Genomic DNA, 13,839 nt, shown 5'->3' with positions numbered 1-13,839 from the left:
GAGCCCCCCCACAAGCCCTTGGGGTCTTGATGGGCCCGTCTCAGCCTTGCCTCAGCCCTGCCTCTCACCTGGGCCTCTGCTGACCCCTGCCACATCCTTCCTCTTTCCCTTCCATCCCAGTCCCTCCACATGGTCCTTGTCTACTTCGTGGGTTGTTTTTGTTTGTTTGTTTGTTTGTTTGTTTTTTAAGACTTTATTTATTTATTTGAGAGAGAAAGAGAGTGAGAGAGAGAGCACAAGCTGGGGGGTGGAGGGAGAGGCAGAGGGAGGGGCAGACTCCCCGCGGAGCAGGGAGCCTGACGCAACATGGGGCTTAATCCCAAGACCCCAGGATCATGACCTGAGCCAAAGGCAGACGCTTCACCGACTGAGCCAGCCAGGCGCCCCAGTCCTTGTCTACTTCTGACTAGAGGTGTCTGATGGTCTTCCTCATGTGGGGCTCTAGCACTAGTCCACCTCCTCCAGGAAGCCCCCAGTGATTAAGCCTGATGCCATCATCAACCTGGTAGTACAATTTCTGGCCTTCTTTTTCCCCCTCTCTCGTCTGTATGCAGATGTGTGATCACCCTGGAGAGAGAGAGAGAGAGTGTGTGTGTGTACAGGCCTGGATGAGCATGTCTCCCACTTAGATGGGCGGATCTTATGGGACCTGAGAGTGACCAGTGGACACCCCCAATCTTCTTCTGCAGGAACTCCCCCCCACCATATGGGCCTATTCCTGGTCACTGTCCTGCCTTCCTACTCTCCCTCGTCCCTTCCATCCAGCCAAAAAAATATTTACTGGGTGCCTACTCTGAGCCAGAGAAGTGCCAGGAGAACACCAGCAAAGGAGAAAGACAAGGCCCCAGCTGTCACAGAACTGTTGTTCCAGGTTGGGGGACAGATTATAAACAGAAACATTGATGGGGGAGCGGGTAAGTAGTAGAGGTAGAGAGAACAGGTCCCTCCCACAGGGATAGGTGCTAGTCCCTCTCTCAACAAAATGAGCACCTACTATGTGTTGGATGCTATTCCAGGGACGTAAGATACATCAGTGAACAAACAGACAAAGATACTTGCCCTTGTGGAAGTTAAATTCTAGTTGGGGCGGTGGGGGGGGGCGGGGGGAGACCAACACTATATTGTGCACATAATAAATAAGTGCATTTTATAATGTGAGGGCATTGGAAAGTGATCAGCGTTTAGGAAAAAGAGTAAGGTAAGAGATGAGAGTGTGGGGAAAATGTTGCCATTTTAAACAGGCAGCTCAGGGGAGGCCTCATTTTGGAGGTGGTATTTGAGCAAAAAACTTGAAGAAGGTGAGGGAGTGAGTCCTGCAGATAGCCGGAGAAAGAACATTCCGGGGGGGAAAGGTCGTGCAAAGCTCCTGGTGCAGGAGCATACCGCATATGTTTGAAGGACAGCAAGGAGGCCTGTGGGGTTCCAGCAGTGGAAGGGAAGGAGCTGAAGATGGAAGTCAGGGAGGCAGCCAGCCTGGGAAGGGATCATGGAGGTCCTTTAGGGCCATGTGAGGGCTTTGGCTTTTGCTCTGAGGGAAATGAGGAGCTGCTGCAAGGATTTGAGCCCAAGAGGGACATGATCTGAGCCACCCTTTCCTCACTAAAGGGCAAAACTGTAGAAAGTGATGGAGGAGGAGGCTGCTGCTTGAGGTAATGGGGTCAGTGGCTCTCTGAGGAAGAGCATCTAAGCTGGGGTCTGAAGGGCAGAGATTGGACATCCACCTTCCTCCCCCTCCTCTTCCTCAGTCTGTCATCCAGGGAGAGCCTTCTGCTGTCAAACTACACCTCTCTCTTTTTCCCTCACATCTCCTTGCTGCCCCCCATCCTCTCCCTCCCTCCCTCTCTCCTCACACCCCCTTGCCGACCCTCCCTCTCTCTTCATCTCCCTCCCTCTCCTCACCTCTTTTTGGCTTCAGCCTCACGCCATGGGGATGAGGGCTTCCCCCTTCCCAGGGTTCCCAGGAAACAATTGTAAAAAGCACTAGGAAAGGCGGCAGCAGGCCCTTGGCAGGAGGGAGGATGGCAGATTACAGTGTCTGGTCGCGGCTGCTCACCCTGTAATCAGCAGGGTGTCTCAGGTGGACAGGGACCCTGGGGCATACCCTGCCAGGCCGGGACTTCCCATCCCCAGTCCACTCCTCCCCAGTCCCCCACCTCAAGCAGAGGGGAGAGAGAGGGGGCATCTTGCAGGCCTTCCCTCAGCCCAGCCTTCAAGCTTTGATCAGGGGTGAAGCTAAAAGAAACTTCCAAGCTTTCCAGGGGCACCTGGGTGGCTCAGTCGTTAAGCGTCTGCCTTCGGCTCAGGTCATGATCCCAGAGTCCTGGGATCGAGGTCCGCATCGGGCTCCCTGCTCCGCGGGAAGCCTGCTTCTCCATCTCCCACTCCCCCTACTTGTGTTCCCTCTCTCGCCGTGTCTCTCTCTGTCAAATAAATAAAATCTTTAAAAAAAAAAAAGAAAGAAAGAAACTTCCAAGGTTTCCAACACAACCCCTCATGCTGCAGAGGGTGGGCCCCAAGGGCAACAGTGCAGCTCCGGATCGCATAGTCAGATTCAAACCCAGGATGCTGTCCACATCCCAGCCAGTCTCATCTTGTGGCCCAGGCCTCCGGATCAAGCAGCAGGTCAAGGCTTCAGTGCTCCTGCCTCGAGGCAAAGAAGACAGGGCTGTCAGACCCAGTCTAAGAGCAGAGCAGGGCAGTGGCTACTAGCTGCTGTCTCCAAAGGGCCGGGGAAAACTCTTTCCCTTTTAACATGACCCTGATCCCACACCTCTGGGGGAGTGGACATGGCTCAGCCCAACAGCCCTCCTGTCTTCTAGGAAAGGAACCTCACAAGGTCAGCCTCCCGGGTCACCTGTCTGTCCAGGAACAGGCCTAGTTCTTCTCGACTATCAGGTGCCACGCGTGGCTGTGGCCTCCAGCACCTGAGTCATCTGTGACTCATTGCCCTCTGCCCTTGGTCCCAAGATGGTTGGGCCAGGTGGACTTGGCATGGGAATGGGATGAGACCTGTCCAGTGTCCCTGGTTTAGGCAGGCCTGTCCCTGTCCCTCTCCTCCCTGCACTGAGACAGAAATAGACCCCTCACGGAGGACACCCATGTCAACACCCATCCCCTCACAGGGGAGCCAGAGCCCCCCCACCCCCACACGCAGACGCATGCGCACCCTCCCTCACAGTGCCTTCTCATTCACACATGGATTGAGTGGACCCACATCCCCCAAAGTCTCCATTTAGCCCAGACCACAGGCCTGGGAGTTAAGGTCAACACTTAACTTCCCTGTGTGACCTCAGGAAGGACTCTTCCCCTTTCTAGGCCTCAGTTTCCTCCTCTGATCTGGGACTCACAGACCTCCAACATCCCTTCTAGCCCTAAATCTAAAGACGGATTTTAAGAAGTGACTTCAGACCTGTGGTCAGCCAGTGAGGGAGAGAGCTAGCAGGGTGAAAGTGGGCATGGCTGAGGGAAAGGACTCTTCCCTGGTACTCTCCTGATCGTATGACACCTAAGGCTATAGGCAAACACTGCAGGGAAAGGAATGGTAATGCCTCTTCCCCAAACCAGCCAGTTCAGGGCCTCCAGGGAGAGGGGCCTCCACCCCAAGGAGAAGGGTCAAAGAGATAGACTTCCACATGCCTCCCCCTCAGACTGGGGCTCCCTGTGGACAGGGCTGTGTCTGCCCCTTAAACTGCACCTCCCTGAGGGCAGGGCTGTGTCTCCCCCTCAGACTAGGGCTCCCTGAGGGCAGGGCTGTGTCTTCCCCTCAGACTGGGGCTCCCTGAGGGCAGGTCTGTGTGTCTCCCCCTCAGACTGGGGTCCCTGAGGGCAGGACTGTGTCTCCCCTCAGACTGGGGCTCCCTGAGGGCAGGTCTGTGTGTCTCCCCCTCAGACTGGGGTCCCTGAGGGCAGGACTGTGTCTCCCCTCAGACTGGGGCTCCCTGAGGGCAGGTCTGTGTGTCTCCCCCTCAGACTGGGGTCCCCGAGGGCTGGGCTGTGTCTCCCCTCAGACTGGGGCTCCCTGAAGCAGGGCTATGTACCCCCTCAGACTGGGACTCCCTGAAACAAAGCTGTTCTTTTCCTCAGACTGAAAGCCCACAGGCCAAGAGCTTTTGATTTTATCTTTATTTCCCAAACCAAATTTTCCGCTCCCTGAGTGAGTCGGACCCAGCTCCAGGGCCTATTCCCCTTCCGCCCGTTTTACAATATGTGAGTTGGACCCCAAGATGACAGCACCCACGGAGATGGAGGCAAGCAGTGATATAACAATCTAGCAGTTCCACCAGGTCTTTCCCAACCTCCTCCCGTCTTATCCTCAAATCCTCTCCAGAATGTGCGTCACACCTGGATCTTATTCCCCAGAGGAAAGATAGAGCAGTGAGTTTCAGAAAGCCAGAGATTTGTCAGGTCACACAGCGGAGGGTCCCCAGGCCCTCACCCTCTCTGTCATGTCCACCCACCCAGACCCCACAAGGCCTGGAGAGGGCCCATCCCCCAGCCCCCAGGAAGGGGTTAATGAGCTTTAGTGCTGGCACGGTGGAGGGCAGTTGGGAAAGTTGGGAAAGCTAGGGAGGGAGCAGTGTTCTCCACTTGGCCAGAACTTCGGTTTCCCAATACAGTATTACTGTGGGCCAGTGACAGGCAGCGGGGCAGGCTGGGCACTGCCAAGCTGAGGATCCCAGCACCTTCCTCTGTTGCACTGGCCCGGGAACCAGCCCCAGCCCCTCAGGGCTCTCAGCGGGGAGGGACCTGGTCTCTGGGGAGGGTGGGTCAGCGCCCACAGAGGCAGGGCAGGAAGACAAGACTACCACCTAGGAGAGTGAAAGAGAGCCCCCGAGAGGGCGCTGCCTGCTGGCCTGGCAGCCATGAGGTAAAGAAGTAGCAGACCCCCACTTCAGGGTCTCCAGCTGCCCCTGCCACCTTCTGTCACAGCTTCTAAGATAGCGTCTTCCTGACATTTTTGTTTTACCATAACCCATGTGAAAAAATACATCCTACACCATGACCCCTGAGCACATATGAACCCAGATACCCCAAGAGTTTCGAGAAATAATATTTACCCTTACTACTCACAAGCCTCTCTGAATATTTTCTATTCTCTTCCATATTTAAGAAAAAGCATAATGCTGGCTGCAAACCCCTAAACTGACCTCCTGACCCCCTGACAGATCAGTTTGCAGTTTGGAAAACACTGCTCCAAGGTCAGCAGGCTAGATACATCGCCACTGCACATATAGGGACACTGAGGCCCGGAGAGGAACCAGAGACTGCCCAGGGCCACAGGGCCGGTCAGGGACTGAGCCCCAGCCAGAGCTCAGGTGGTTCCCACCACAGAATTTCCACTGTAAGTTTCCAGAGCCTGGGGACTTCTTGAGCCCCCTGCCTGCAAAAACAAGGCTGGGGGAGAGAATTACCACTGGTCGAGCATCAGAAAAGAGGAGAAGGTGGTTTGCTGAGAAAAGCAGGCTCTCCTGGGCTCCCCTAGGTCCCAGCAGTCAAAACTCTTTTGAGTCTAAGGAAAAGGTCAGGCTTGGGGGTCAGATTCATTTCCTCCAGAAAATGGTCTTAATATGATGGGGAGGAGAAATGGAGGTTCCTGGTCTGAGGGGCAGTGACACAAAGCCCCTCCCCTCAGGGAGCCCCCAGTCTGAGGAGAGAGACCCTGCCTTTGCTCTCAGAGAGCTTCTAATTTGCTTCACATCTCTGCTGCAGGCAAAAATTAGGGACATATCCAAAACGGGGGCATATCCAAATGCAATGTCTACACTGGGAACCTTGCTGGCAAAGCAGCAAGAAGGATGAGCAGGAAGGAGAGAAGCATCAAAGCCCCTGAAGGGGGGGGGGGGGGCGCCTGCGTGGCTCAGTCGATTAAGCGTCCAACTCTTGATTTCCACTCAAGGTCGTGAGATCGAGTCCTGAGTCGGGCTCTGTGCTCAGTGAGGAGCCTGCTTGAGACTCTCTCTCTCTCTCTCCCTCTGCCCCTCCCCACTCAAATAAATAAATAAATCTTCAAGGCATCTGAAGGAATCACTAGGAGGAAGGTCCAGCCACTCCTTTCAGGTAGGGTTGCCAGACTAAGTACAGGATGCTTAGCTAGATTTGAATTTCAGACAAATAATGAAAATTTAACTGGGTGTCCTGTATTTTTATTTGCTGTGTCTGGCAACCCTACCTCCAGGACATTTCCTCTTCATACCTGTCAGAGTCAGGCTGACCAGGAAGTGCACATAGGACTAAGACAGCAGGAGAAGCTCAGATATCCAGGTACCCAGTACTATGGGGGATGGGGACAAAAATGAGAGTTCCTAGAACTCCCTCAGACCTACAGACACCCCCAGCTTGAGCCACCGCCTCCCCTCTCTCCCCCAGAAGTGTGGCTGGGGTGAAAAGGCCAGGAAAAACCTTTGGAGTGGGCATGTGGTGGTGGGCAAGGGAGTGAATGGCTTCCTTCACTCCTTCTCAGCAGCCACACCAGGCCGGTTGAGATAAGAGAGTCTTCAGGGAAACTTCCTTTTAGGCCAAAACCAACGGCTGGGCCTGGCACCTGTGGGCAGTTTCTCTGAAGTCATGGGGCCTGGGGGAGGGTTTACCAGCATCAGGCAGAGCTCTTCCCCCAACTCATGTCTCTTCCGCCCTCCTTCCTCCCTGCACCCCCCCAACACACAAACCCACAGTTTGGGCTTTCAGTATGGCCGCTGGAGTTGGGCAGGGCCAAGGGTGTGGCTGAGGTGGCCACAGCCAAAAGGAAAGGGGGCAAGCCCACCAGCCTCACCAGGAGGGCATTCTCTGAGCTCTCATAACCTCTGTGGGCAGAAACATCCCCTCTCCCAGGCCCAGGAGCAGGACTAAGTGCTGGGTCTCAGGTCCTGCCTATCCCCCCCATTACTAAGAGGAAAGGAAAAGCTGTTTCTGTCTTCCCTTGTGGGTTTCTACACTGGCTGTTTCCACATTCCTTACCGACCAAGGGAATTAATCATCCGAGATGCTGAGCGTTTGTTGGGTTCTGTAGATCAGCCTCGAGGCAGCAAGCCCAGAGTTGCACACCCATCCTCAGGGAGCACCCAGCCTGATGACAGAGACTCTGTCCCAGTCCTTAGGGACCCTGACAGAGTGATGTGACTAATGTTCATTCTTTCATTCAACGAGTACTATATTTATTGAGCCCCTCTTAAGTGGCAATCACTTTATATTCATTAACTAACTTAATCCACATTAACACCTGGGAGATAGGTGTTATCATGCCCATTTCACAGATAAAGACAATGAGGCCCAGAGAGGTCAAGTAACTTGCCCCGGGGTCAGACAGCCAGAAATTTCTACTGATGTGAAAAGTAGAGCCCACTTCTGTGGGATCCCAAGTCCTCTCTTCCCACCACCCTGTGCCCAGTCACAACGGTGACAATTGCTGACCTTTCCTGGGCACCTACTCCATGCCAGCCACCACCCCAGGCCCATCCACATTTCCCAGATCCTCAGGGGTCATGGCACCTGTTTAACAGACAACGGCTAAGACTCAAAAAGGTAATTTTGCCCTAATACACAGTTTAGAAGTGGTCAGGGTTGGAGCTGTGTTTTAGGTTTGGTTTTTGGACCTCGGGGACCCAGAATTAGCAGGCAGGATTTGAACCGAGGCGGTCAGGCCAGGCTGGACCAGAAGTGACCCGGCGTTATCAATCCTGTGGCTGCCAGACAGAGGGTTATTAATATCCAGGAGGTGGCTATTGCAGAAAAATCAGCAGCTCCCAGAGGGCAGCTCTGGGTCATGGGACGACAGCCAGGTCAGCACCCCCGTGCCCCCAGCCCCATGGGGGCTCATCCTGAGAAGCCGGATCCCTCAGCTGAGCCTCACAGCCCCTGCCCTCACAGCCCTTACCCAACCAGGCGGCCGCCCCGTGACTGGGAGCAGTGACCCCTGTCACACTTGCGTGTGTGCAAGCCTGTGGATGAGCTCGTGTGGAAGAAGACCTGTCTTACCCTGGGAGAGAGGACGTCTCGAGGGTGTCTGCTAGGGACAGGCCCTCCCCCATGGGATCCCAGCCTCAGGAGGCCAGCAGGCCCTAGATGTGGGCCCAGCCACCTTCTCTGTTTCTCAAGCTGGATGGAAGGGAGTGAGGGTGGATCCACCGGGAGGAAAGCCTTGGAGAGTGAAGCAGAAGGAACTAGAATGGGGATGGAGATTCCTGTGCCAGAAGCAAAACTATATGCAAACACCTTCCCTGAATATTTCCCCAGAACACATTCTCCTGCTGCCTCCCCAGGAAATGGAAGCTTCCAGCTCTCAAAGTCCCAGGGAAAGCCTCCTTCTCCCTGCCCCAGTCCCAGAGGGCTGTACCAATACCACAAACCTTCCCCCGCAAAGATCCTAGAACAATAGGACTTTAGTCTTGGGGGGCTTCTGAGGCGGGCCCCCTGGGAGCCTCCTCCACTGGGGGCCCCTCAGATGTATGCTGGGAACAGTCTGAGAGCAGCAGGCCCAGGCAGCCCTGCCTCAGGCCTCCAGGTTTTCTGCCCAAAGCCCAGCTATGTATAGAAGGGTGGACACAAAGCCTCCTCTTTCAGACTGGAGACCCTTGGTGTGTTTGGGGGAAACAGGGAGAAAAGAATGGCCTTGTGTTCTGGTCCTGTTCATTTGTTCATTAATTTCTCAAATACTCACGACACGCCTGCCTTGTGCCTGGCGGGTTCTGAGCCACAGGGCATCATCCCTGACTGGGAGGGCTCGCTCCACACCCCTTCACCTCAGTGCAACCCCTCTTCCCCACTCGCGGGCTCCAGGGCTGAACTTGCTTGCCTCACTTCTCAGCAAGAGAGGAAGGATCTCTACCTGCAAAGATCAGTATAAAACCCGGTTGTGGTATTTCAGTTTAAAAATTTAAAAGTGAGGGGGCGCCTGGGCGGCTCAGTCGGTTAAGCAGCAGACTCTTGATTTCAGCTCAGGTCATGGTCTCAGGGCTGTGGGGTTGAGCCCCTGTGGGGCTCTGCCCTCAGTGCAGAGTCTGCTTGTCCTTCGCCTTCCCCTCTGCCCCTCCCGCTCCATGTGCTCGCGCATGCGCTCTCTCACGTAAGTGCTCTGTCTCTCAAATAAATAGATGAAATCTTTAAAAAAAAATTTTTTTAAGTGAGGAGGAAAAAAACCAACCAAATTATACCAAAGTAGGAACTCAGAGAAGAAAAAGACATTGACTTGGGAACTAGACATAACAACATAATTATAAAGACTGGTTTTGAGCACATCCTACGTACCAGGCGCTGTATTAGGTACTTTGACATGTCAACATCACCTCTTCCCCTCAAGCTCACGATGCCGATGTGACTGTCCCCATTTCAGAGAAGAGAAAGGCAAGGCCCAGAGAGATGCTTTAGCCAGTGGCAGACCCAGGATTCTGACCTAGATCTGTCAGAAGGCTTGGTGGGGCTCAGGGCAGCCCAGACGGGCTCTGCAGAAGCACCAGGCAGAGCCCCACATGCCTTCACCCTGTTGCCTGGGAGACTTCCAGTCCCAGGATGATGGCGTCAGCTGTACACAGGATGGGGAGCAGGGACATGATCTTCCTGCAGGGAGCCTGAGGAGGTGATGAATGAGGTTCTCAGACCTCCCCAGCAGAGGGGACAAGCAGGGCCTCAGGAGGGGGACACAGGTTGGCTTCTGTCCCACGTGGAGCCAGACCCAGAGACTATGAGGGGATGTGTGTCAGGGCGCAGACTGGTAAGCTATGCTCAGCTCTTAACAAATGGAGAGAGAAGACCTGCAGGACCTGTAAATGTGTGTTGGGAGAAGAGGGAAGGATGGGGGTGCAGGCCCTGGAAGGGCTCATCAGGCACCCATACCCTGTGATTCCAAACACCTACCATAGCGAAATGAAAACAAGGGAGTACCTTCTTGAGAGCGGTTTCCATCTTAGTCAACAAAGAAGTGTCTGCTGGCGGGGCTTCTGTCTCCTCCCTCAGACTAGAACCTCTGTGACGACAGGGCACAACCCGAGGGCAAGGGCCATGTCACCCCCTCAGCCTGGGAGCTACCTGAGGGCAGTACTTTACTTCTCTCGCTAACAGACTATCACCCCTCCATCCCACCGCCACCAACGCCAAATGCAACCTTTTAAAAGCTGTTTCAGATCTCAAGCCGCTCGTCCTGAGGAGACCCAGGCCCAGCCCTCCTCCGCTAGATGCCTCAGCCTGATGAGTCCTTTCCCTATGAACTACTGCTCCCCTCCATTCTAGCTCTTCCCCCTTCTGAGTGGCTTCCGTCCCCTCCTCTGCGGATGCTCAGCCAGGCCCTATCTTTGCTTTGCATTTTCCCTTTCCAAGCAGATTATAAATATTTACTGATTCCTTCCCTCCCCACCCCTATTCCGCGAGTCCTGATGGATGATGGCCTGTGGATGTGGCTGAATTGTCTCTCTCCCAACAATTCTGAGGCCAACCCAGCAGGGCCTCTCAAGGATCACCTCCTCCATCCCCCCATCTCTAGGCTGGGGTGTGCTAAAGCTACCCCTATAAAGAAGAGGTCATTCTATACCAGGGCACAACACATACGGCTGGTATCCCGTAAGTGCTGGAGGACGGGAGGGAGAAGGGAGGGAAGAGATTCCATTAGCTAGCTTCTCCTCCAAACTCCTTGACCTTCTCTCTCTGCCAGTTCTTCTTAATCTCTAGCCTCTCCCCCTCATGCTGTAGATGAGGCCCACTTCCTCCTGGTAAGACCTCGATGGAAATGACTTGCTCTCCTCACTCCAAAACCTTGGACAATACTTTGTCCTGCCTGGGACAGCCCTTGTCCTGAGTCTTCCCACCAGACTTCCCACCAAGACAGACCCCTGGACTCTGAGTCTGTTACACACGTGTCCTTCCTTCCTGAGACCATCACACATAACAATAAAACACTATGGGTGGGAGGGGACAAAGGTCCTAGCCCCAAGGAAGTGACCGCCTAGTTGGATGATTTCGCTGTGATTGCTAGAACACCCACCCCAAAACTCCATAGCTTGAAACAGCAACAGTCCATGTATTTGCTCATAACTGTGTGCATTTGGGCAACGGATGGCTTCTCACTCTATCTGCTGTTGGCGAGAGCTGCTCCCCGGGGCCCAGAAAATCCAAAGTGACGTCGCTCACATGTCTGCTGTTTCAACCTGGGGATGGTTGAACAGCTGGGAGCTGTTCCTGCCTGAGCCTCTCTCCTTCTCTCTGCATGGCTCTCTCCCCTGAGCCTCTCTCCTTCTCTCTGCATGGCTCTCTCCCCAGCAGGGTAGCTGGACTTCCTCACAACATGGAGCTGCCTTCCAGTAGGGCAAGAAGGAAAACTGCGTTGTCCCTTAAGGCCTAGGCCGAGAAGCCCCAGGACAGCTCTTCTGCCACATTCTCTTAGTCGAAGCAAGTCCTACAGCCAGCCAGATTCAAAGGAGGAAAAATAGACTCTACTTCTTGATGGGAGGAGCGGCATGTGTGCACAGGGATGGGAAGAACGGTTGTGGCAGCCAGAGGCACATACAGGCCGCCGTGATGGTCCTCACGTATAAAACCGACCCAGAATCACCCAGATCTGTACGGATCTACCCAGCCTCCTTGCAGAGGGGGAAGAGAGTAGGTTGGCAGTGTCCTTGGAGAAGCAAATACTCCCCAGGCCTTTGGGGGCTATGGCCAGGGGCTGTCACTGTTTAGGGAAAAGGGAAAGGGACTCAGGCTGGGCAGATCAGAGTTGAGAAGGAGCACTGTGCATCTCTAGGGAAAAAAGTGGCCAGGCCAGAGGGGAGGGTGTGAGTCCCACAGAGGGGAGATGAGCTGGGACAGCTTGGCACTGGGCCTCGCTCCAGGGTGGGGGATGAGCAGGTCTTATACAACTGAAGGATGCAACATTTTCATTTTATCCTTCTTTTCCCCGTAGTCTATTTAAAGACTGTTTCTCTCCTCCAAGGCTGCATGTTGCAATTCTTTTTGTGCTTAGGTTTCGGATCTTCCACTGACAAGCCCCAGCCCCTGGAGACATCTCTTGCCTTGCCTTGCCTTACCACACTTGGGGACTCTGGATTTCAGCCCTGGGTTTGGCCACCACTGCATCCTCCCCCTGTCCCACTTTTCTTCTGGCTGTTTGTATTCAGTCTAGACGATTCATTTTCACTTGTTGATGTTCTGCCCTAGCCCAGGGCAACCACGGTGCGGTGGACCAAGCACTAGAGTTGGAGTCAGGAAAGCTGGCTTAAATTCTGGCTTGGCCATTTACCGGCTGTGCGTAAATTCAGGCACGTTATTCACCCTCTCTGAGGCTCCTGCTTCTCATCAGCCAAGCAGAAATCATGAGCCCCATCTCCAGGATGGCTAAAAGGAGGAAACTGTGCCTGGCACTGACCAAGAGGCTTCTGTCCCTAATCCCAACATCGGACTCTGAATTCCCTCCTTGCCCAGCCCCATTCAAGTGTCTCCACCTGTCAGCGAGCCCCTCCACCAACCACCGCTGCCGGCCTCACCCGCCACCACAGCCTTGGGATGAACCCCTCGGTCACCTCGGCCGCAGTTTCGCAATGTGTCATTCGACAAACGTTAATTAAGCATGTACTATGTTCCAGGCACTGTTCTAGGAGCTGGAGGTATAGCAATGAACGAAACAGACAAAAATCTCTGCCCTCACGCATTGCCTGCATTCTAGTGGGGGCAGGGGTGGGGGCGAGGGTGGGTGGGGGAGAGGCAGACAAAAGGGAAAGTAAATTTTAGAGCTATGTGGTCCGGAACAGTAGCCACTAGCCACGTGTGTATATTGAGCACTTGAAACGTGGCTACTCCAAACTGAGATGCGCGGGAAGAAGAAAGCACACATCAGATTTGAGGATTTCACACAAAAGAAGAGGGAAATCTCTCCTTAATAATTTTTACATTGATTAGATGGCGAAATGATATTTTGAGATACGTTGGGGTTAAGTAAAATATAGTATTAAAGTTAATTTCCCCTGTTTCTTTTTACCTTTTTAAATCTGGCTCCTAGAAAATTCCAAATTAAACGTGTGGCTCCCGTGGCAGTTCTACTAGACACCACTATTCTAGAGTGTTTGAGAAGATGGCACATGTTATGGGGGGAAAGATGGGGTGGTAAAAAGGAGGACCCAAGTGCAGAGTGAGGAAGGGGTGTCAATTGTAAATGAAGTGGTCAAGGTGGACTCCCTGAGAAGGTAACGAGACTTGAAGGTAAGAGAGCCCCACATTGCCACAACTAGGAGAAGAGTGCTCCAGGAAGTGGGGATAGCCAGTGCAAAGGCCCTGGGGTGGGAGAGCACCCACAGTCTGAGGAACAGAGAGGCCATAGTAGCTGTTGCTGAGTGACCGAGGGGGGTCAGAAGTCATAGAGTCAGGGAATTAGAGGCCGCCCAGATGGTGCAGGGCCTTTTCAGGCCATCATATGGACTTTTATTTTTTTCTCTGAGTGAAATAGAGTCTCTGCCAAGTTTTGAGCCGAACGGTGACATGATTTGGCTCACAGTTTTCACAGGCTCACTCTGGCTGTGGTGTGAGAATCAACTTAAAGGGGGTGGGGGTGAAAGAATTAGGAGGCCGTTCAGAGGCTCCAGCAAATAGCCACTTGGGATGACAAGAGCCCCTACCGCACAGGGCTGTGGTGTGGATTCCGTGTTAACCAGTGGAAGACCCGGTAGGTGCAAAGGGCCTACTAGACCAAAAGCTCTGTGGGTCAGGGACCTGGCCTCCCATCTTCCTCACAGTATAGCCAGGAGAGGCCGAAGTTGCTACTACCCCCTCCGCCCCTCCCCTTGGAGGGAGGCAACAGCCTCCTTTTGGCCTCCCTACCTCCGGCCTACCATACTGCTGGGGTGCTTTTAAAACCCCTCAATTGCTGCT

At 53.9% G+C, this 13,839-nt stretch overlaps 1 long non-coding RNA gene across 2 annotated transcripts in view; it reads right to left on the bottom strand.

The window, feature by feature from the left end:
- LOC123836955 (uncharacterized) overlaps positions 1-3,108 on the bottom strand; it is a 115,273-nt gene extending 112,165 nt beyond the window's left edge. For both annotated transcript variants that reach the window (XR_010413636.1, XR_010413635.1), the window contains exon 1: positions 1,900-3,108. This is a non-coding gene — a long non-coding RNA (uncharacterized LOC123836955). The remainder of the gene's footprint in view (positions 1-1,899) is intronic.
- Between the last annotated feature and the right edge of the window lie 10,731 nt (positions 3,109-13,839).

This window comes from Mirounga angustirostris, unplaced genomic scaffold, assembly GCF_029215605.1.
Source record: "Mirounga angustirostris isolate CCGP_5_RB_7025 unplaced genomic scaffold, mMirAng1.0.hap1 SCAF_8, whole genome shotgun sequence".
NCBI lineage: Eukaryota > Metazoa > Chordata > Mammalia > Carnivora > Phocidae > Mirounga > Mirounga angustirostris.
The sequence above is the reverse complement of the archived record's forward strand: the minus strand, read 5'-3'. Positions and strand labels throughout refer to the sequence as shown.